At 42.1% G+C, this 21,081-nt stretch overlaps 1 protein-coding gene and 1 non-coding gene across 2 annotated transcripts in view; one reads left to right on the top strand and one right to left on the bottom strand.

Moving 5' to 3' along the window:
- The window catches only part of RASGEF1A (RasGEF domain family member 1A), a 260,770-nt gene that overhangs the window by 156,260 nt on the left and 83,429 nt on the right, over positions 1-21,081 (bottom strand). The window lies entirely within an intron of this gene.
- On the top strand, positions 8,961-9,067 carry LOC117670055 (U6 spliceosomal RNA). Its single transcript, XR_004592573.2, has one exon. It is a non-coding gene; the product is annotated as a U6 spliceosomal RNA (small nuclear RNA).

Genomic DNA, 21,081 nt, shown 5'->3' with positions numbered 1-21,081 from the left:
GAAGGAAAATGAAGAAAGAGAGAGGAGAGGAGAGAAAAGAGGAGGAGAAGAAAAGAGAAGAAAGAGGAGGAGAGGAAAGGAGGAGGAAAGGAGAAGAGAGGAGAGGAGAGGAGAAGGGAAAGGAAGGGGAAGGGGAAAGGAAAGGAAAGGAAGGAAAGGAAAGGAAAGGAAAGGAAAGGAAAGGAAAGGAAAGGAAAGGAAAGGAAAGGAAAGGAAAGGAAAGGAAAGGAAAGGAAAGGAAAGGAAAGGAAGCACTCTGGCAAATTCTCTTCTAAGTCACAGCTGACATGTGGTAATTTCATGGACATGTAGTTTTCTTGGCAAGAAATGTTGACTTTGTCTTTTCCTGGAGTGGCTTTTTCCCCCTTCTTCCTGGAATATAGGCCTGGTATAGTTCTCCTGGATCTATATTCTTAAAGACGCTGAGCTGTCAGCTAAAAAGCGAGCAGCCCAGGTTCAAGACCCAAGCTCCATGCTACATGGTGAGCTCCCATTGACCCAGCTCCTGCCCATCTAACACTTTGAAAGCATGCAAATGCAAGTAGATGAATAGGTACCACTTTGGTGGGAAGGTATCAGAGTTCTCTGCGCCTTGATGTATAATCATGCTGGCCACATGACTATGGAAGTGTCTTCAAGCAAGGTTGTCTCTCTGGGCCAAGAAAGGGAGATGAACACCCTACAGCAGTGGTGGCGAACTTTTTACTTACAAAGTGCCGAACAGGAATGCACTTTGCGTGCTGCATGCACTCGCATATCATCCATGCTAACGCATGGCTCCTCCCCATGTGCTGCGCACACAACCGCACCATCTGCGCATTCGCACACCTTTCACGCACACCCGCACCATGCACTGCGCATGCAACCTCACCATCTGTGCATGTGCATGGCTTTCATGCATGTACCCCAGCGTGCGCTGCGCACACAATCTCACCATCTGCACATGCATGTAGTTTTTGTGCGTGCAATACATGTGTGCAAATGCTGTCTGCTCATGCACATGCTGCAGACAAGTTGTCTCATGTGCATGCGCAGACACGCGCGCATGTGCAGGAGAGTTCCGAAGACCAGCTGGGTCCCCTGCACGTATGTGAACCAGAGGCCTGAACACCAGCTGGGGCGTGCACGCATGCGCAGCTTCAGGTGAGTTTGGCAACAGCTCGAATGCCCAGAAAAATGGCTCTGCGTGCCACTTCCAGCACACATGCCATAGGTTTCCCATTACAGCCCTAGAGTCAGACACGACCGGACAGGGAAACTTTTACCATTTATAGTCCTCCCAACCAGGTATGAACCAGGCCCAACCCTCAATGCAAGATCACCTAGGTGAGAAAAACAGTAGCTAGAGATGGGCTTCCTTTTCTTATCTTGTTTTTAGTCTGAAAACATGGTTGGGGGAGGAGGAGAGGAGGAGGAGGCAATGGCTGGAATGTGCTGTCTAGAGAACGTAATTATCACTCCCCAAATACATCACAAAAGAACTCAGCACAAAGAAGCTGTTGGTTCAGTGCGCAAGCACAATGCCCAATGATTGCTTTTTTGATGTGATTGTTAACATCAACATTCATTTACGCCAAGTGCTTTGTCAATCTAACGCTTACCAAAACGAGTTAACTTGACCGCTAGAGTCGTGACTTTTTCAGCGCGCTCTTGAATCAGAAAAATGTAGAGACGTCACCTAATTTTACCTACTGCAAAACTCATTTAAAAGTTGGAATAATTCTCTTTGAATTCAGAACCTCCACAGTCAGCGAGATTCCCTGCAAGGGTCGTTAACCTTCATATAGGCACCGTATTTCTTTGGAATTCTTTGGAGTTCTTGTTTGAAATTCCTACTCAACAAAAACTATATTTAAGAATTGAAACTGAAGCACCTTTAGGGAATAGCAGGAGCTTTATTGGAATTCTATTATAGATTGCATTTTTTTTTTGTAGCCGCTACAGGTGTGACATATAAGATCATAGACATTTAATTCATATTAATAGCAATAGCACTTAGACTTATGTACCCTTGCTAAGCAGTTTACAGAGTCGGCTTCTTGCCCCCAACAATCTGGGTCCTCATTTTTCCAGAAGAATGGAAGGTTGAGGCAATAGCAATAGCACTTAGACTTATATACCACTTCATAATGCTTTACAGCCCCGCTCTAAGTGGTTTACAGAGTCAGTATATTGCCCCCTACAATCTGGGTCCTCATTTTACCCACCTCGAAAGGATGGATGGCTGAGGCAATAGCAGTAGCAATAGCACTTATATACCACTTCATAGTGTTTCACAGTCTTATCTAAGCCATTTACAGAGTCAACCTATTGCCCCCAATAATCTGAGTCCTCATTTTACTGACCTCGGAAGGATGGAAGACTGAATCAATCTTGACCTGGTCAGGATCGAACTGCCGAACTGCTGGCAGCCAAGAGTCAGTAGAAGTAGACTACAGTACTGCATTCTAACCACTGTGCCACCACGGCTCATTATTAGCATTAACGTAGTGTATTGTTTTCACTAGCATTATTTTTTAATCGATTACCCTGTCCTGGATATTTAATTTGATTTGTATTTGTAGAATTAATGATTGACAGAGTTTACTGCCTGGTTTGGTGAAGCAGAGCTTCCTTCTATCTATCAAGGAGAATATTTGAAGCTCAGGGTTGAAATGAGGGGTCTTTGGTGCTCTCTGAGCTTGGTTGTTTTCTTGCAGACCTTTCATTACCCAACTAGGTAATATCATCAATGCAAGAAGGGAGTGTGGCATGTGGAGAGGAGGAGGAGGAGGAGGAAGAGGAGGAGGAAGAGGAGGAGGAGGAGAACTGTGAATTCTTGGTATTCTGAGTTCAGTTATTTTCCTGCAGACATTTCATTACCCAAATAGGTAACATCATCAGTCTTAGTTCTGATGATGTTACCTAGTTTGGGTCATTCCTCTATCTCTTCTAAATCTTCTCATTTTCATGGAACAGCTCCTGGTTTTAATGCTCCAAGAGAAGGGGTAAAATTTCTCCCTGTCTACAATCTGTAGGTCATATACGAGTGCATCTCTCACAACCATCTTTGCTCTATCTTAAATCACCATTTTTCTAAGAAAATAATCCTAAACATTCCAACTCTTTCTTATCAGAACCTTGTTTGAAGCTTCTGATCCATTTTCTGATTGGTTCCTTTTGGCTTTTCCTGCCATGCTAGCCTTTTCTACATATGGCAACCAGAACTGAGCATCGTATTTTATGTGCTGATGAGCTGTAGATGCATTGCAGTGTTGTCAGTTATATTCTTAGTGCTTTTCCTAATGATCCCTGGACCGAAATCTGTCTTTTCACAATAACTGCACACAAAGTCAAGTTTTAGCTGCAAGGCAGAAGACACATTTTCCACAAAAATGGCCCCTGGACACACACACACACCCTGAGTTGATTTCCAGTTAGTGTGTCATCTTCCCTGAGTCTTCGCGCTGCCTGTTTATCGGGTCAGTGTTTGGGGTTCAAGACCCCGGACAGCACCCCACTAAGTGGGGAGCCAGTTGAGGTTTTAAAGGAGATTTAGATGTCAGGGTTCCAAGTAACACCCCCAACCAAATAAGTCTCAAAGTTCCATTTTATTAGAGATGTCATATTGGCACATCTGGGAAAACTCGAATCTGAAAGCTTCCAGGTTTTCCCAACCCAAAGGAAAGTCCAAGTTCCTTCTCCCGTGTTAAGGTTATTGTTGTTGTGTTACCAACCAGCAGAGTGGATTGCACAGAGAAACTCAGCATTAAAGCCACATAATACAGTTACAGCTTAAAGTTACAGTATACTTATATTGCCTGTACAACATAGTTAGGCTCAAACCATATCCTAACATCCCGCACCCACATGTCCATCACATGGTCCAATCAATCCACCATCCCAACTGGAGATGCCCCCCAGTCATGCCTCTCCAGGTGCAGGCTGAACGTCCTTGACTCCCAGAGAAAAGAATGTTGTTATATCTATATATCTCCATCAACTCCATACAACCCCCCCTCCCACTTTCCCACAGCACTAAGTGTGGCAGCCCTGAAGATCCAAAGAAAAAGATGGCCTCCAAGGCTGACATAGTGTACAGGAAAATGAATAGATAGTCTAGTGATCTGACTCGCATGCATAAAAGAGCTTTTTGGGGGTTTCTGTGACTGGAGAGGAACCTTTGGGGTTTGATTAAACTAGGGGTGAAATCCAGCAGGTTCTGACAGGTTCTGGAGGACTTGTAGTGGAAATTTTGAGTAGTTCAGAGAACCAATAGCGGAAATTTTGAGTAGTTTGGAGAACTGGCAAATGCCACCTCTGGCTGGCCCCAGAGTGCGGAGGGAATGGGGACTTTGCAGTATCCTTCCCCTGGAATGGAGTGGGAATGGAGATTTTGCAGCATCCTTCCCCTGCCATGCCCACCAAGCCACACCATGCCCACCAAGCCACACCCACAGAACCGATAGTAAAAAAAAAATTGGATTAAATTCATCACATGCAATCCTGATCCAACATCCTGATTGGGAAGCTTTGATTGGAAACTCTGATCACAAAATCATTGTCACAAAAACCATGCTGCGGTTTGGAAAAGCTATTGTTCTTAAACAATCTTCCAGGCTAATTGCTTGTTGTGACACCTTGTATACAACCCACACACACATACACACACGAGTCTCATTAACGGTGTCTCATTCCCAGTCAATATTTTAGTCTGCAGTTCCCAGTGCAACGCTGTGTTGAGAAGGTGTTATAAATAGCTTCTTATTGCTATTGATAGTACATGCCTCTGAATTCTAATTAAGTCCATTATTTGAAACTGACTTACACTGGATTAAATTTTTACTTAGTCTTCACTCTTGTACTTACAGGATAGGACAGTCTACCCACCCCCTCCCCCTCCCCATCCCAACCTCACCCCAACAATGATCAATGGATCGGCTGCTGGAAAGATTGAAAATTAATCTTTCCTTGGGAGGGAGGATTGCTGGGTAAGGTTGTTTTTTGTTCATCTAAAAAGGTTTTCTCTCTCTTCCTTGCCTTCCTTTTGACACTTTATTCTTCCCCATCTGATTTTGCTGGCAATATAATTATATTAGTTCAAGTAACGTGGGGAGGAAGGGGGAGGGGTTTCCTGGCCCTACCATTTCTGGGAGCATTTATTTACAGTAGTGGCCAAAATTGTGGAAACCTTTTGGGAAAAGTGTATTTTCTAAAACTAGCTAATAACACCACTTTTGGGGGGAGTAATACCATAAATTTATATATCAATGGAAAGATAGTTTAATCAAGAATGTCATGCAATAACTTTTATGAAGGATTTGCAATTAGAATAGCAGTTACAGTATAAAGAAGAAAAGTGAAAGACGTAGAAAAAATGAGATATACAAAAATTATCACCATAGAAAAAATGAGATATACAAAAATTATCACCATAGAAAAAATGAGATATACAAAAATTATCATCATGTCAGTTAATACTTAGTTGGGTAACCTTCAACATGAATTACGGCCTTAAAACATCTTCCAATGGAGTGAACCAAGTCTTTTAGTTCTGCAGCTGTTATCATGTGAAACCCAGATTGAATGATTGCTTCTATGAACTGGGTTTTATTGCTGGGTCGCTTCTGAGAAACAAGTTTATTTAGTTAGTTGGCTCCATAGATTTTCAATTGGGTTAAGGTCTGGACTATTCCCAGGCCATTCCAGCAGTGGAATATGATTATCTTGATACTCCAAAAACAAAGTGATGTTATTAGCCAAAACTCAAAAATACACTTTTCCTAAAAGGTTTCCACAATTTTGGCCACTAGTGTATACTCTGTATACTCTACTACTGTATACTCTGTATACACTATGTATACGCTAGAAAAATTGCAGAGAAAAGCAACCAAGATGATAAAGGGTTTATAGGCTGAACCATATGATGAATGGTTAAGGGAGCTAGTAGGTATGCCTAACCTATCAAAGGGGTGACATGAAAGCTGTCTTCTAGTACTTGAGGGGCTGTCACAGAGAAGAGGGGATTGACTCATTCTCCAAAGTACCTGAGGGCAGGACAAGAAGCAATGGGTGGAACTCGTCAGAGGGAGATCTAACCTAGAACTAAAGGGAGACATGGTCGCATCTTCCAATACTTGAAAGGTTGTCATGGGGAAGAAGCATAGATTGATTCTCCATAGCCCTTTAAGGCAGGACAAAAAGCAATGGTTGGAAGCTTGTCAGAAGAAGATCCAACCTGGAACTAAGTAGAAATTTCCTGACAATAAATCCGTGGAACAGCCTACCTCCTAGAGTGGTGGGTGCTCCATCGCTGGAGGTCTTCCAGAAAAAAATTGGTTCGTCATTTGTCTGGGATGCAATAAGATCTACCTTGGGCAGATGGTTGTACTAGAAGACCTCCAAGGTCCCTTCCATCCCTGTGATATTCCCCCCCTCTCTCCCCCATCTCTCTCTCTCCTTTCTCCCTCCCCCTCCCCCTCTCTCTTCCTTTCTCTCTTAATTATCTCCCACTGCCCAGTCTAGAACAATGTTTTTCAACCTTGGCAATTTTCAAATGTCTGAACTTCTGAACCTCTGAACTCCCAGAATTTTCCACCCAAACATTCTGGAAATTCTAGGAATTGAAGTCCAGACATACAGTATTTAAAGTTTGGAATGCAGAGTGTTAGTTCTGAAAAATTAACCCCTCAATTTACGACCATAATCGAGCCCAAAATTTATCTTGCTGAGTGAGACATATGTTAAGTGAGCCTTGCCCCATTTTACGGCATCTCTTGCAATATTTGTTAAGCGAATCACTGCAATTGCTAAATTAGTAACATGGTTGATAAGGGAATCCAGCTTCCCCATTGACTGTGCTTACTAGAAGGTCGCAAAAGGGGATCATGTGATCCCTGGGACACAGCCACTGTCATAAGTATGAGTCAATTACTAAGCATCCAAATTTTCATCACATGACCATGGGGATGCTGCAATGGGCGTAAATGTGAAAAATGGTCATAAGTCATCTTTTTTCAGTGCCCTTTTTTATGAACCTGTAATTCAGTGGTGGAATTCAAATTTTTTTTACTACCGGTTTTGTGGGCATGGCTTGATGGGCATGGTGTGGCTTGGTGGGCGTTGCAGCGGAAGGATACTGCAAAATCTCCATTCTCCCCCACTCTAGGGGAAGGATACTGCAAAATCACCATTCCCACCCCACCTCAGGGGAAGGATATTGCAAAATCTCCATTCCCACCCCACCCAGCCTTGGTAGTACAGTGGTTTAAAGCACCCTGTTATTAACACAGCTGCCTGCAATTACTGCAGGTTCGAATCTTACCAGGCTCAAGGTTGACTCACCCTTCCATCCTTTTTAAGGTAGGTTAAATGAGGACCCAGTTTGTGGGGGCAATAAGCTGACTTTGTATAAATATACAAAAGTATGAAGGCTATTGCTTAGCGCATTGTAAGCTGCCCTGAGTCTCTGGAGAAGGGCGGCATATAAATCAAACTAAAAAAAAAAAAACTCCAGGGGAAGGATGCTGCAAAATCTCCATTCCTACCACACTCCAGGGGAAGGATATTGCAAAATCTCCATTCCTACCCCACTCTGGGACCAGCCGGTTCTCCGAACTACTCAAAATTTCCACTACTGGTTCTCCAGAACCTGTCAGAACCTGCTGAATTTCACCCCTGCTGTAATCTCTTAGTTTGGGGTAGTTGGGGCGTCTATCTATCCATCCATCCATCTATCCAAAAGAGAGGGAAAGGGAGAGAGGGGGAGAGAGAGTTTTGATCTAGTTTTGTATGTTTTCAAGGTTTTATGGTATTATTTCCATGCTTGCAAACCACCTAGACCAGGGGTGTCAAACTCAATTTCACTGGGGCTGCATCAGGGTTGTGTTTGACCTTGAGGGGCTGGGTGGTGTGACCAGGGTCGGCGTGGCCAGCTCAACATCACTCATGTTGGGGGTGCCTGTGGTGGACTGAGTGCTCTGCCAGTGAAAACAGACTCCCGAGCTCCGTTTTTGGCTGTGACTGCCTCCTGCAACCCTCTGCCAGTGAAAATGGAGCTTGGGAGGGGCGTGTGCAGCCCATCCCGTGCCCCATTTTTGTTGGCAGAGGCACTACGGGCTGGTCCTTCACTGTTTCTAGGGCAACTCCACAGGCCAGATCTAAGCACCCCATGGATCGGATCCAGCCCCCGGGCCATGAGTTTGACACCCCTGACCTGGACTATAATTAGGACATCACATTTATTTGTGAAATATACGTGTATGTGCTTACATTCTTGCATACAGCTATAGATATATGCATAAAATATAAAATTGTATTATATGTATTATATGCAGTATTTATTGTCCAATATTGGAGATTTCTAAGATTGGCTAGATTAGGCTGACGAGGAGCTAGCCTATAAAAAATGCCTTCTGTGTTTTCCACATCTTTTCCATACGTGGAAAAACACTTTCCATCTCTTGATGTATGACTTTTAGAAGTAATATATCGCTCAAATATTCTTCAGTCCCTTTCAGATTAATTGTCTGTTCAGGATATAATCAGGAATAACAAATTGTTGCATCATCTCTTTTGTCGTAAAAACATGTTTGGTTCTATCTCAGAAAGAGGTAATTGTTCTTTTATCCCATTCCTTATATAATTGGTAGGCAGGCAATTTATCTGATTTATTGCCTTTATTTCTGTTTGATAAAGTTCCGGGTTTTGTAGACCTTTCTCTTTTTAACTTCTGATAAATCTATTGGTTCCACATTTTTTTAAAATCCTTTGTTCTAAATTCAAGATTGTATTAAGTTGGTGCTTCAAAAAGAGGAATGATTGAGTCTGTCATCTGCATGTCCATAACTTTCGGGTTTGGCTCTGCAGCCAAACAAGACAGACACAGACGTCAACAGATAATTAAAACTGCAGAAAAAACAATGGCTACCAACATGCCTTCCATTGAAGACCTGTATACTACAAAAGTCAAAAAGAGGGCAGTGCTCGCTTCGGTAGCACACATACTAAAATTGGAATGATACAGAGAAGATTAGCATGGCGCCTGCGCAAGGATGACATGCAAATTCGTGAAGCATTCAATTAAAAAAAAAAAGAGGGCTGAGAAAATATCTACAGACACCTCACATCCTGGACATAAATTGTTTCAACTTCTATCCTCAAAACGACACTGTAGGGCACTGCACACCAGAACAACTAGACACAAGAACAGTTTTTTCCCAAACGCCATCACTCTGCTAAACAAATAATTCCCTCAATTAGTTACTAAGTCTGCATTACTATTAATCTTCTCATCCTTCCTATTACCTATCTCCTCCCACTTATGACTATAACCTTGTTGCTTGTATTTTTACTATTTATATTGTTCTGTTTGTTTCCTAGTATGATTTGATTGCTTATTAATAATCTATGACTATCACTAAGTGTTGTATATTATGATTCTTGATGAATATATTTTTTCTTTTTTTTTCCTTTTATGTACACTGAGAGCATATGCACCAAAGACAAATTCCTTGTGTCTCCAATCACACTTGGCCAATAAAGAATTCTATTCTGTTCTGTTCTATAGTATTTTCTTCTGTTTTTGCCTGCCTTTCTTTTGATTGGATGTCAAACAGGTAGACAAACTTCTTGTAAAAGCTTTATTATGGTTCCATACAATAAATAAGGGAACCCCAGGTCTAGATTATTTATTTCAAGAAGACTAGTCCAGAAGCTAAATTGATTTGGAAGACACTCTTTAGTTCTTCATGACATTTCAGTTTAGCATCTTGTAATATCTCTATGTTACTAACAGTGAGGACAATTAACCAATGGAATGGCTTGCCTTCAGAAGATATGGGTGCTTCATAACTTAAGAAAAGACTTGTCTGGAATGGCATAGGGCCATGATGGCAAACCTATGGCACGCATGCCAGAGGTGGCATGCATAGCCATATCAGTGGGCACATCAGCTCAGCTCTGGTGAGCATGCACGTGCCGGCCAGCTGATTTTTGGGCCTTCTGGGCCCACCAGAAGTAGGGAAACAGGCTGTTTCCTGCCTCTGGAGGGCCTGGGGGTGATGAGGGTGGGGAAGGCCCATTTTTCTTTCTCACCTGGCTCCAGATCCTCTCTATGCATCTCGGGAGGGCGAAAACAGCCTTTCCCACTCCCTCGGAGGCCCTCCAGAGGCCTGAAACAGCCCATTTCCCAACTCCGGGTGGGACAGGAAGTGACGTGTTTTGCTTTCCCCAGCCTCCAGAGAGGCTCTGAAGACTGGGGACAGCAAAAAAGTCACTTCCTGTCCCACCGGGAGTTGGGAAATGGGCTGTTTCAGGCCTCTGGAGGGTCTCAGAGGGGGTGGTGAAGGCTGTTTTTGCCCTCCCCAGATGCACAGAGAGGATCTGGAGCCAGGTAAGAAAGAAAAACAGGCCTACCGGGCCATCACGTGCCAGGAGCGGGGGGGGGGGTTTGCGCATATGTGCAGGGAGGGGTGCATAGAATTATGGGTGTGGGCACGCACGTGTGCATGCGAACCTCCCCCACCCACCCCCCTTCCTGGCACGCGATGGCAAAAAAGTTAGCCATCACTGGCATAGGGTCTCCTGCTTGAGCATGGGGTTAAACCAGAAGACCTCCAAGGTCCCTTCCAACTCTATTCTGTAACTAACTTATCTGTATCTCATTTTAAAAAAATTAACTTTGATTTTCAGAGAACAAGGCTTGTAATCCATGTCATTTATACCCAAGTTTTTCTCTGTCTCCAAATTTCTTTGTTTTCTTTTTTTTAAAACTTGGTTTTCTTCTCTTGCTGTAATTGTGATTTCAGTACCAGGGACAGCTCCAAATCCATTCCAAGGTGACCCACTGGCTTTGTAATTTGCACATTTGCTGCTCTTTCCTTTGTTTCCAGACATTTCAAGATATGGAACTATTTTTCTTGTTTATGGTGGGGTTTTTTTTTTCCATCTCTCTAAATGTAAATTACATGTTTGCTTTTTGCAGTCCTGGGTTTTATTGTTAGATAATTCTTATCTCCATTAAAGAGTTGTTTACTCCTGCATACTAATTCTGAAAAGCATCTTCATGCATTTGGTTTTATCAAACAGCAACAACAACACTTGGGGAATGTTATCAAAAGCTTCTTCATTTCCCTTCAAAGGATGCCTTCTAAGCATAGTTCTTTTAAATATTTCTTAGTTATTCATCAGCTGAACTTAAAAGAAATGCTTACATTACTCACATTTTGGTTTTCTTCAGCGCAAATTGAGTTATTTAATGCAGTTCCTTGGCGGCACCTTTTTAATAACTCATAAACTAACTCCTGTGGATATTCTAATTTGTTTTTATTTTTAATGGAGGAAACATGTGGTTCTTTTAAATAAATGTGGCTCTATTCTCTTCACATTTCAACTGCATCATAAACTAAGTAATACACAGACATTGTTTTGGGTTTGTCTCTCTGGTTTTAGGGTTGTTGTTTTTTTTTTTTTACAGATGCTGGAGGTTTGTTGTTGTTCAATCACTAAGTTGTATCTGGCCTATCATGACCCAATGGACCACAGCATGCCAGGCCCCTATTGTTGTGGCCCCGCCCTCTGAGCCTATCTCATCGGAGGAAGAAGGCTCCGAACATGAGGGAGAGGAGTCAGCCAGGCCTCCCTCTCCAGGCCCCTCCCCTCTGGCAATGCCTCAGGTGCCGGCCGAGGAAGGGGAGATTGGCCAGGAGCCAGGTGTCTCTGATGAGGGCGAGGAAGGAGAGCCGTCGTTCCTGGATGCACGCCAACGAAGGCGTGAGAAACGGTTGCAGCAGTTAAGGAGGCGTGCTAGGGATTATAGCTGAGTCACTGGACCACACCCCAGAGACTATATAAGAGAGGGTGGTGGCTGGTAAAAATCTGTGACGAACAAAAACTAACTCTGGCTAGTCACTTGAACAACGTCTGAAGCTGCCGAAGGGATATTGTTTTGCTGGACTATTTGCAATGCGTATGTAATTTTATGTTATCTGTTGCAGTAAAACTCTTGGCAGACAGTGCTTATATTGTTGCCAAGTTTGAGATAATGACCTGTGTGCGTGCCAAGTACTTTCTTAACCCTCGGCTGGCTGTGTTTGTGTGTGTGTGTAGACGGGGACAGATCACCTATACTGACTCCCGCGGTATGCCCAAATTCATGTTAATTGCATTGATGACATTATTTAACCGTCTAGAACTAAGGAGAAATTCCCTAATGGTGAGAGCAAATAAACCAAGGGAACAGCTTGCCTTCAGAAGTTGTGGGTGCTCCATCACTGGAGGCTTTCAAGAAGAGACTGTATGGCCTTTTGTCTAAAATGGTATACAGTAGTGGCCAAAATTGTAGAAACCCTTTGGGAAAAGTGTATTTTCTAAAGCTAGCTAATAACACCACTTTTTTTTTTGAAGTAGTACCATAAAATTATATATCAATGGAAAGATAATTTAATCAAGAATGTCATGCAATAACTTTTATGAAGGATTTGCTGTTAGAATAGCAGTTACAGTATAAAGAAGAAAAGTGAAACACATAGAAAAAACGAGATATACAAAAATTATCACCATAGAAAAAATGAGATATACAAAAATTATCATGTCAGTTAATACTTAGTTGGGTAACCTTTAGCATGAATTACGGCCTTACAACGTCTTCCCATGGAGTGAACCAAGTCTTTGAGTTCTGCAGCTGTTCTAATGTGAAACCAAGATTGAATGATGGCTTCTATTAACTGGGTTTTATTGCTGGGTCGCTTCTGACGAACAAGTTTCTTTAGTCGGCTCCATAGATTTTCAATTGGGTGAAGGTCTGAGCTATTCCCAGGCCATTCCAGTGGTGGAATAGGATTATCTTGAAACTCCCCCCAAAAAGTGGTGTTATTAGCCATCAAACCTCAAAAATACACTTTTCCCAAAAGGTTTCCACAATTTTGGTAACTACTCTAGGGTCTCCTGCTTGAGTAGACAGTTGAATTAGAAGACCTCCACGGTCCTTTCCAACACTATTGTTCTATGTTCCATGTTCATCATCTGCCGTCCCCTTCTCCTTTCACCTTCTATTTTCCCAATATCAGGGTCTTTTCCAAGGAGTCCTCTTCTTCTCACTTGGTGGACAAAGTATTTGAGCTTCAGCTTCAGGATCTGTCCTTCCAAAGAACAATCAGGGTTGATTTCTTTCAGGATGGACTGATTGGATCTCTTTACACTCTTAAAGGCACTCTTAAGAGTCTTTTCCAACAATGGAATTTGAAAGCATCAATTTTTCAGTGCTCAAGAGACTTGCAGTGGTCCAACTCTCACAGCCGTACATCACTACTGGGAAAAACATAGTTTTGACTACGTGGACCTTTGTCTGCAAGGTGACCTCTCTGCTATGCTCAGGGAGAAAAAAATGCCTTAAAATATATGTAGTCAGCAAGAATTGCGTTCGAGCAATATTGGAAGGAACATAACTTACCACCAGAGGGATTGATTATTCAGAAAATATTTGAATGTACCGAAATGAATAAACTAACTTTAGAATTAAAAGAAAAAGACGGTTCGGAATATTATGCAGTTTGGGGAAAATGGTATAGGTGGATAGGCAACAGAAACAAAAATAGATAATATTCATAAGGAGGTTGAGGACGTATATATATGAATATAATGTATATATTACATGAACTGTTAATCCAAAGTATATAAAAATGACACTGTCTGTTTGATTATGTATTAGAATTATGGAAAAGAAAAACTACAATAAAAATTATTATTAAAAAAAATAAAATAAAATATATGTAGTCCAAAAGAGACAAGGTGGTAGAATTCTATGCCATCTTTCCCATGGGATGAAATTATTTGATCCGACCTTGGTTTCATATCCTAGTTTAAATCAGATTACATTATAGCCAGCCAGTTATTTAATGGTAACCATGATGTGAAAGATACTGGGAAATTTTCCTAATGAAGGAAGGCTTGGAATAGAATACATGGAGACTGTGGTGGGGCTGCTACTGGTTCAGGCGAACCGGTAGTTCCAATGATCAGCTGGCCCCACCCACCCACCCCCACCCTATCCTGTCCTATATTTCCTTCTTTCTGTCTCAGCTGATTCGCTTGGCATAGCTGATTTCTGTGCCTCCGCTGTTCTACTTACTGGGGCTGCCTTAGAAGGTAAGCAGCTGAGCTTGAAAATTGCTGCATCTTGAATGCTGCGCGCCAGCGCATCAGGCACACACACACACAAGAAGTGTGCTCACAGAACCAGTTGTTAAACTGGTTGAAGCCCACCACTGCATAGAGAGGTAAACCCTTGCTTGCACCAGCGGCAAAATCTTCTAAAGTCTGCTACCGGTTCTGTGAGTCTGCTACTGAGCGTGCACTTTGCGTGCATGCGCATATGAGGCGTGCCTGCGCAGCGCTAAAAAAGGAACATTTTGAAGCCTTCTGAGTCTTCAAAGGTAAGTAGAACAGTGAGGGGGGGAAAATCCGCTGTGCCCCACGATTTAGATTAGCAGGAAATCCGATAATTTTAGCTAATATAAATTGTACCTCACAGCTGATCATTGCCCAGCTGATCGTCGGAAATACCAGTTCACCCGAACTGGTAGCATATTTTACTACTGGTTCAGGAGAACCGGTCTGAACCAGTAGCATTTCACCCCTAGTTTGCACGACTACTAGACTGAGGAGGTACTATATGAAGTAAACATTGTCTTCCATTTTACATCAAAATTAATAGAGAGAAAAAGAAATTGGTCCCTAAATCCAACCTTTCTATAAATGCACCAGTTACTATTTATTTGCTAAATTCAATGTATGAATTCACTGGAAAACTTCTATTTAATATCTATTGGTTGCTATTTATTACCCATAATGCTATTTGTTCTGAGATAAAGCCTGAGGATCCCCTCAAAAGTTTATGCTAGGAAAGACTTCCAGGTGCAAATTTGATTGAATGCAAATACCCCTTAAATGTGAAGAACTATGATTAGCTTGAACTTTGATTGCTAATGTATTCCCTCACCCCAGTTTTCTTCAAAAATGATGAAGAAATCAATCCAGTTTGAATAATTACTTTCCCTTAAAAAAGAAAGAAAGGGTCTGTACTGAATACCACTTAAATGATTCCCCCCCCCCGCTTAGCATAATATGTTTATCGATGTTGGCATCTACTTTTGAACAGCCAATTCATTCTTTCCTTGGCATCCTATGACTGGCATAGTGACAATGTTCATTTTGTGAACTTCTGCTCTTTCTTTCTGACATTATCCTTCTACTGTAACCTTTTCTTATCCTGCATTTAAAGCCGGTATGACCGATGAGAAGAAAAGCGTAACATTTAAAATGTCATTTAGGAAATTTGTGAAAAGAGAATTGCTCGGCCATATTCCGCATCATTCAAAGTTTCCCCCCAAAATATAGGAAAATCCTTATAGTGTGCCTGTTTGAATGACAAATGTAGGTTTCTCCTATGATGGGAGGGGGATCCTAACCCCAAAATCCCCCCAACAACTGGAAAACAATACAACCATCATTCTATCAGTGGAATGGCTTGCCTTCAGAAGTTTAGGTGCTCCATTACTGGAGGTTTTCAAGAAGAGATTGGACCAGTGATGGGTTTCACTTACCTTTGCTACCGGTTCGCTCATGTGCGCTTGCTTTGCTCGCGCATGTGCCATTTCTGCACATGTGCAGAAGCTTCTGTGCATGTGCAGGGTGTATTTGATGATGTCTGGGCAGATGGGTGGAGTTTCCTGCCGCCGCTACTACCGGTTCACTCGAACTGGGGTGAACCGGTAGCAATCCACCACTGGATTGGACAACCAGTTGTCTGGAATGATATAAGGTCTCCTGCTTGTGCAGGGCATTGGATTAGAAGATCCCCAAAGTCCCTTCCAACTTGGTTATTCTGTTATTTCTCAATGCTAGTGTCATTAAGTGTTGTACCTTATGATTCTTGACGAATGTATCTTTTCTTTTATGTACTCCGAGAGCGTCCAAGACAAATTCCTTGTGTGTCCAATCACATTTGGCCAATAAAGAATTCCATTCCATTCCATTCCATTCCATTCCATTCCATTCCATTCCACTCCACTCCACTCCACTCCACTCCATTCCATTCCATTCCATTCCATTCCATTCCATTCCATTCTATTCTATTCTATTCTATTCTGTTCTGTTCTGTTCTGTTCTGTTCTATTCTATTCTATTCATCTCTTGCATGCAAATAACCCTCACCACATCTTGTGAAGCAAAGTATCACCACTAATGCGTCCTTCACTTCTTTGCAGGAATTGTTGAGCTGTAGTTGCTGGTGATGATTATGATTTTGTGGTTGCAGTGTGACATCCACACCCTGAAGACCTTATTACTCTTTGAGTAGGATTGTGCTTGGCATTGCCCCATGCGTTCACTCTTAGCTTTTCCCCAACCTTCCTCCTGATTGAGGCATCTTCTAGATATTGGATCATGAAATAGAATTGATGTGACTAGCCCATCGGCTGTGGAGCTGATTTGGGAGAATTTATGCAGAGATTGTTGGGTGATTCTTTCAACGGGGTTAGGCAAAGCTTCAATCTGCCTGCACCCGAGATGTTTTTTGATTTACGAATTAAAATATTTCAGAGTAGAATTTTTAAGGCCAGATCACAGCAGTGCACAGTTTCTGGATAGCTTATTTGACTTGAGTTACACCTTGTATATCTCTGGAGATGTTTCAGTATTGATTTTGGAAGCTAGCACAGCGTGGAATTAGAGTAAGAGAAAGGAAAACATAACAACAGGACCGAGCAAACTAATGTAGAGCTTAAAAATCACCTGTTCATTTACTGTAAGTAAATCTGCATTTCATTATTGATTTCCTCGCGAGCTCCGTTTTAACTGGCAGAGGCACTGAGGGCCGGTCCCTTGCTGTTTCCAGGGCACGCCTGCAAGCCAAATCTAAGCACTCTGTGAGCCAGATATGGTCACCAGACTTTCAGTTTGACACTCTTGAACTTATAGAAATAGTAGACTGGTTTGATTTTGGTAATAGCACCGGCAATCCAGGTTGAGGTGTTTGGGACTGCCAAAATGTTTTTGTTTTTGTTTTTTTGCTTTAATTTATATGCCGCCCTTCTCCGGAGACTCAGGGCGGCTTACAATGCGTTAAGCAATAGCCTTCATACTTTTGTATATTTATACAAAGTCAGCTTATTGCCCCCACAATCTGGGTCCTCATTTCACCTACCTTAGAAAGGATGGAAGGCTGAGTCAACCTTGAGCCTTGGAGAGATTCGAACTTGCAGTAATTGCAGGCAGCTGGTGTTAATAACAGTGCTTTAGTCCACTGTACTACAGGCTCTTATAAAGTGTCCGGTCTCTGTCCAATTTGTAGGAGAAAGAGAGATACTCCTTGTGCACCAATGGGCAAGGCTGTGGAGAAAGCGAGCAATCCAAGATGTTTTCCTGACTTTCTCCGTAGATTTGGAGTGTGACCTTAAAAACCACTTTCAAGTATTGTGTGTGTGTGTGTGTGTGTGTGTGTGTGTGTGTGTGTGTGTGTGTGTATGTGTTGGAGCCGAGTCCAGCATTGCTGTTTTCTCTATTCCTTCAAAATTAACATTTACCAAGGCAACGGCGAGCCCACTCAGCAAGAAGCTGGCTTGTTTGGCAGACTGTAGCTCATCAGAAGTATTTGTGGCTGTCACCTAAACCCATGAATCACCTAGCAACAAGCGTATTAGACACCTTTTGCAAATCCTGCAAAAGAGGTAAAGCCTCCGCCACCCTACTGCTATTGGAAGAGGGCCATTTTTACTATTTGCAGGGGGAAAAAAATCACTCTTTGTTTTAAAGCCACTGCCTGCCTGCCTTTCTCTTCCTTCCTTCCTTCCTTCCTTCCTTCCTTCCTTCCTTCCTTCCTTCCTTCCTTCCTTCCTTCCTTCCTTCCTTCTTTCTTTCTTTCTTTCTTTCTTTCTTTCTTTCTTTCTTTCCTTTCTTCCTCCTTCCTTCCTTCCCCTCTCTCTTACTCTTCCTCCTCCTCTTTCCCCTCCTCTTTCTCCTCTTTCTCCTCCTCCCCCTCCTCCCCCTCACCTTTGAAGGTCTTCTCTTCTTGATTACTTCCCATCTATTGTTTCTTGTCCTGCCCTCTGGTGCTTTGGAAAATAGGTTGACCCCCTCTTCTTGATGGCAGCTCCTCAAATACTGGAACACTGCTATCATGTCACCCTAGTCTTTCTTTTCTCTAGACTAGACATGCCCAATTCCCGCAACCGTTCTTCATATGTTTTAGTCTCCTTTAATCATTTTAGTTACTCTTCTCTGCACTTTTTCCAAAGTCTCAACATTTCTTTTGTGTAATGTTGTGACCAAAACTGGATGCAGTATTCGAAGTGTGGCCTTACTAAGGATTTATGAAGCGGTACTAATATTTCACATGATTTTGATTCTATGCCTCTGTTTACACAACTAAGGATGGTATTAGCTTTTTTGATTGCTGTTGCACACGGCTGGCTCATGTTTAAGGGATTGTCCACTAGGTGGACCTATTGTCCACTATTGTCCCAAGGTGACAACTCGAAAGCCATCATCTGCAAGGTTGTAATGAATAAAACTGTGAGAATCAGGAACCTTCAAATTGGTCACACAGTCTGGATTCAAGAAGTGGAACCTATCCAAGTTGAAATGACATATCTGTTTAAACATCTCTGACGTGCATTGTTGACATGAATGTGTAAGTCCCATTGATTCCATTTCAAAGTTGCCTTTGATCTGAGAAAACCGATTGCCTGTGCATCACTCCATTGAATTGAATCAATGTCCTAAAGATTTACACATATAGTATAGTAATTAATATATGGAAGTGAAGGGCTAGCCACCGCTTCCATGCACACCATTATCTGTCTTAGGAGAGCCGCAATCTATATATATACAAAAGCCAAATACCACTCACTCATCACAAAATCTCAAGAACGGTAAAGCCTACAAACTTGAAATTTTGCACATATGTTCCTCTTGGCTTCTAGGTGCTCGCTAAGAAAGGATTTTTCAAAATGACCATCAGATCATTAGTATTTCATATACAGTATTATATTCACACGCTCTGATGCTAAGGAGTTAGACGTTCTACTATCCCTTCCCACCTGAAAGAAACTCTGTCCCAACTGCCAGTTGCCTTATATTGACACATTCTGATACTACCCCTTCGCTAAACCGGGTGTGGCATGGCCAGCATGCGACTCATCCAGCCTGAGGGCTGGGACATTGTACTCCCCTACCCCTCTGTTCCAACTGCCAGTTGCCTTATATTAGTACGCTCTGATACTACGGAGTTACATTCTACATTAAGTTTCAGGCTTTAAGTGTCAATTTATCACGCCCAATCACATAGTTTCAAGCAAAACACAGATGTCCAGCTAGTACCCAGATAAAGCATTAGCCTTAGGTTCAGCAATGAGAAATTTGAGAGAGAGGTAGTGAATTGGGCTTGTTTGCTTCTTCTGGCTGCTTCTACTCAGATAGCAATAGCAATAGCACTTAGACTTATATACCGCTTTACAGTGCTTTACAGCCCTCTCTAAGCAGTTTACAGAGTCAGCATATTGACTCCAATAATTTGGGTCCTCATTTCACCGACCTCGGAAGGATGGAAGACTGAGTCAACCTTGAGCCTGGTAAGATTTGAACTGCCAAATCTTCCGGCACACAGCAGAAGTAGCCTGCAGTACTGCACTCTAAGCACTGTGCCACCACGGCTCATATAAACTATATAGATCTATAGCCAACACACATTTTTAATGGCTGAAGATGATTGTGTAGCAAATTAGTAAACTTAAAAGGAAAAATATATATATTTAGGATTTTTGTTAATTTGTTAAAATTTAATTTTGTCTTTTCAGACTCTTTAAGTTCTGAAGCAGGAACCTTTAAATGAATTACAACAATGCATTTTGTCAAAACATCTAATCCAGCTTCGTTTCCATATTTTGGGACTCTTATGTCACAAGAACACAGAATACAGAACAACAGAATTGGAAGGGATCTTGGACCTAATCCAACACACACACACACACACACACACACACACACACACACACGGACTCATGTAGGAGACCCTACTTCATTCTGGACAAATGGCTGTCCACTTTCTTCTTAAAAACCTCCAGTTTAACACAAAAATAGTTTGTCGGGGAAGCGACTGCCTGTGAAGGCTCCTGGATTGGGGCTGAAAGGCAAAAGCAGAAGCAGTATGCTCCATCCCATATTTGGGTAGACCAGGTTGCCCTGATAGACTGGTCTCACCAGAAAAAACTGTCAGGGTAATGATGATTTAATAGCTGACCAGCTGCTGTAATGTTGTAAGGATGTAAGGATGAAATATGGAAATGATGATGCAATGAGAATGAGTCAGCAGGGTTATTTAACTTATCACTTTAAGAAACTGTATATATGAGAGAGACCCTGTGAGGGCATCTCTCCGTGTGTGCTTCCATGCTGTAGTTGATGATTGATTGCCTGACTTTGCCTAGTACGTGTATGTATATATTAGAAAGACAAACCTCTGTTTACTGTATTTTTGCTCCTGGGTTGTCTCAAAATAGTCATATTGTGCGCACTCTAACAAAAACACTCCAGTAATGGAGTACTTGCAACATCTGGAGGAAAGCCGTTCCACTGATTAATTGCTCTCACTGTCAGGAAATTTCTCCTTAGTTCTAGGTTGCTTCTCTCCTTGATTAGTTTCCATCCATTGCTTCTTCTCCTGCCTTCTCATGCTTTGGAGAATAGGTTGACCCTCTCTTCTCTGTGACATCCCCTCAAATATTGGAAGACAGCTACCATGTTACCCCTATTCCTTCTCTTCATTAGATTAAACATATCCCAGTTCATCTGATGGTGAAACTTCATCCATACTTGGAAAAATTTCACCTCTCCTCCTTTCCTGTCAAGCAATCTTTCCTTTTTTTATTTTTTTATTTTTTTTATTTATATGCCGCTCTTCTCCAGAGACTCAGGGCGGCTTACAAGGCGTTAAGCAATAGCCTTCATACTTTTGTATATTTTATACAAAGTCAGTTTATTGCACCCACAAACCGGGTCCTCATTTTACCTACCTTAGAAAGGATGGAAGGCTGAGTCAACCTTGAG

This window comes from Pantherophis guttatus, chromosome 6 (genome assembly GCF_059756535.1).
Source record: "Pantherophis guttatus breed Tessera chromosome 6, ASM5975653v1, whole genome shotgun sequence".
Taxonomy (NCBI): Eukaryota; Metazoa; Chordata; class Lepidosauria; order Squamata; family Colubridae; genus Pantherophis; species Pantherophis guttatus.
This window is presented reverse-complemented; position numbering and strand designations above follow the sequence as displayed.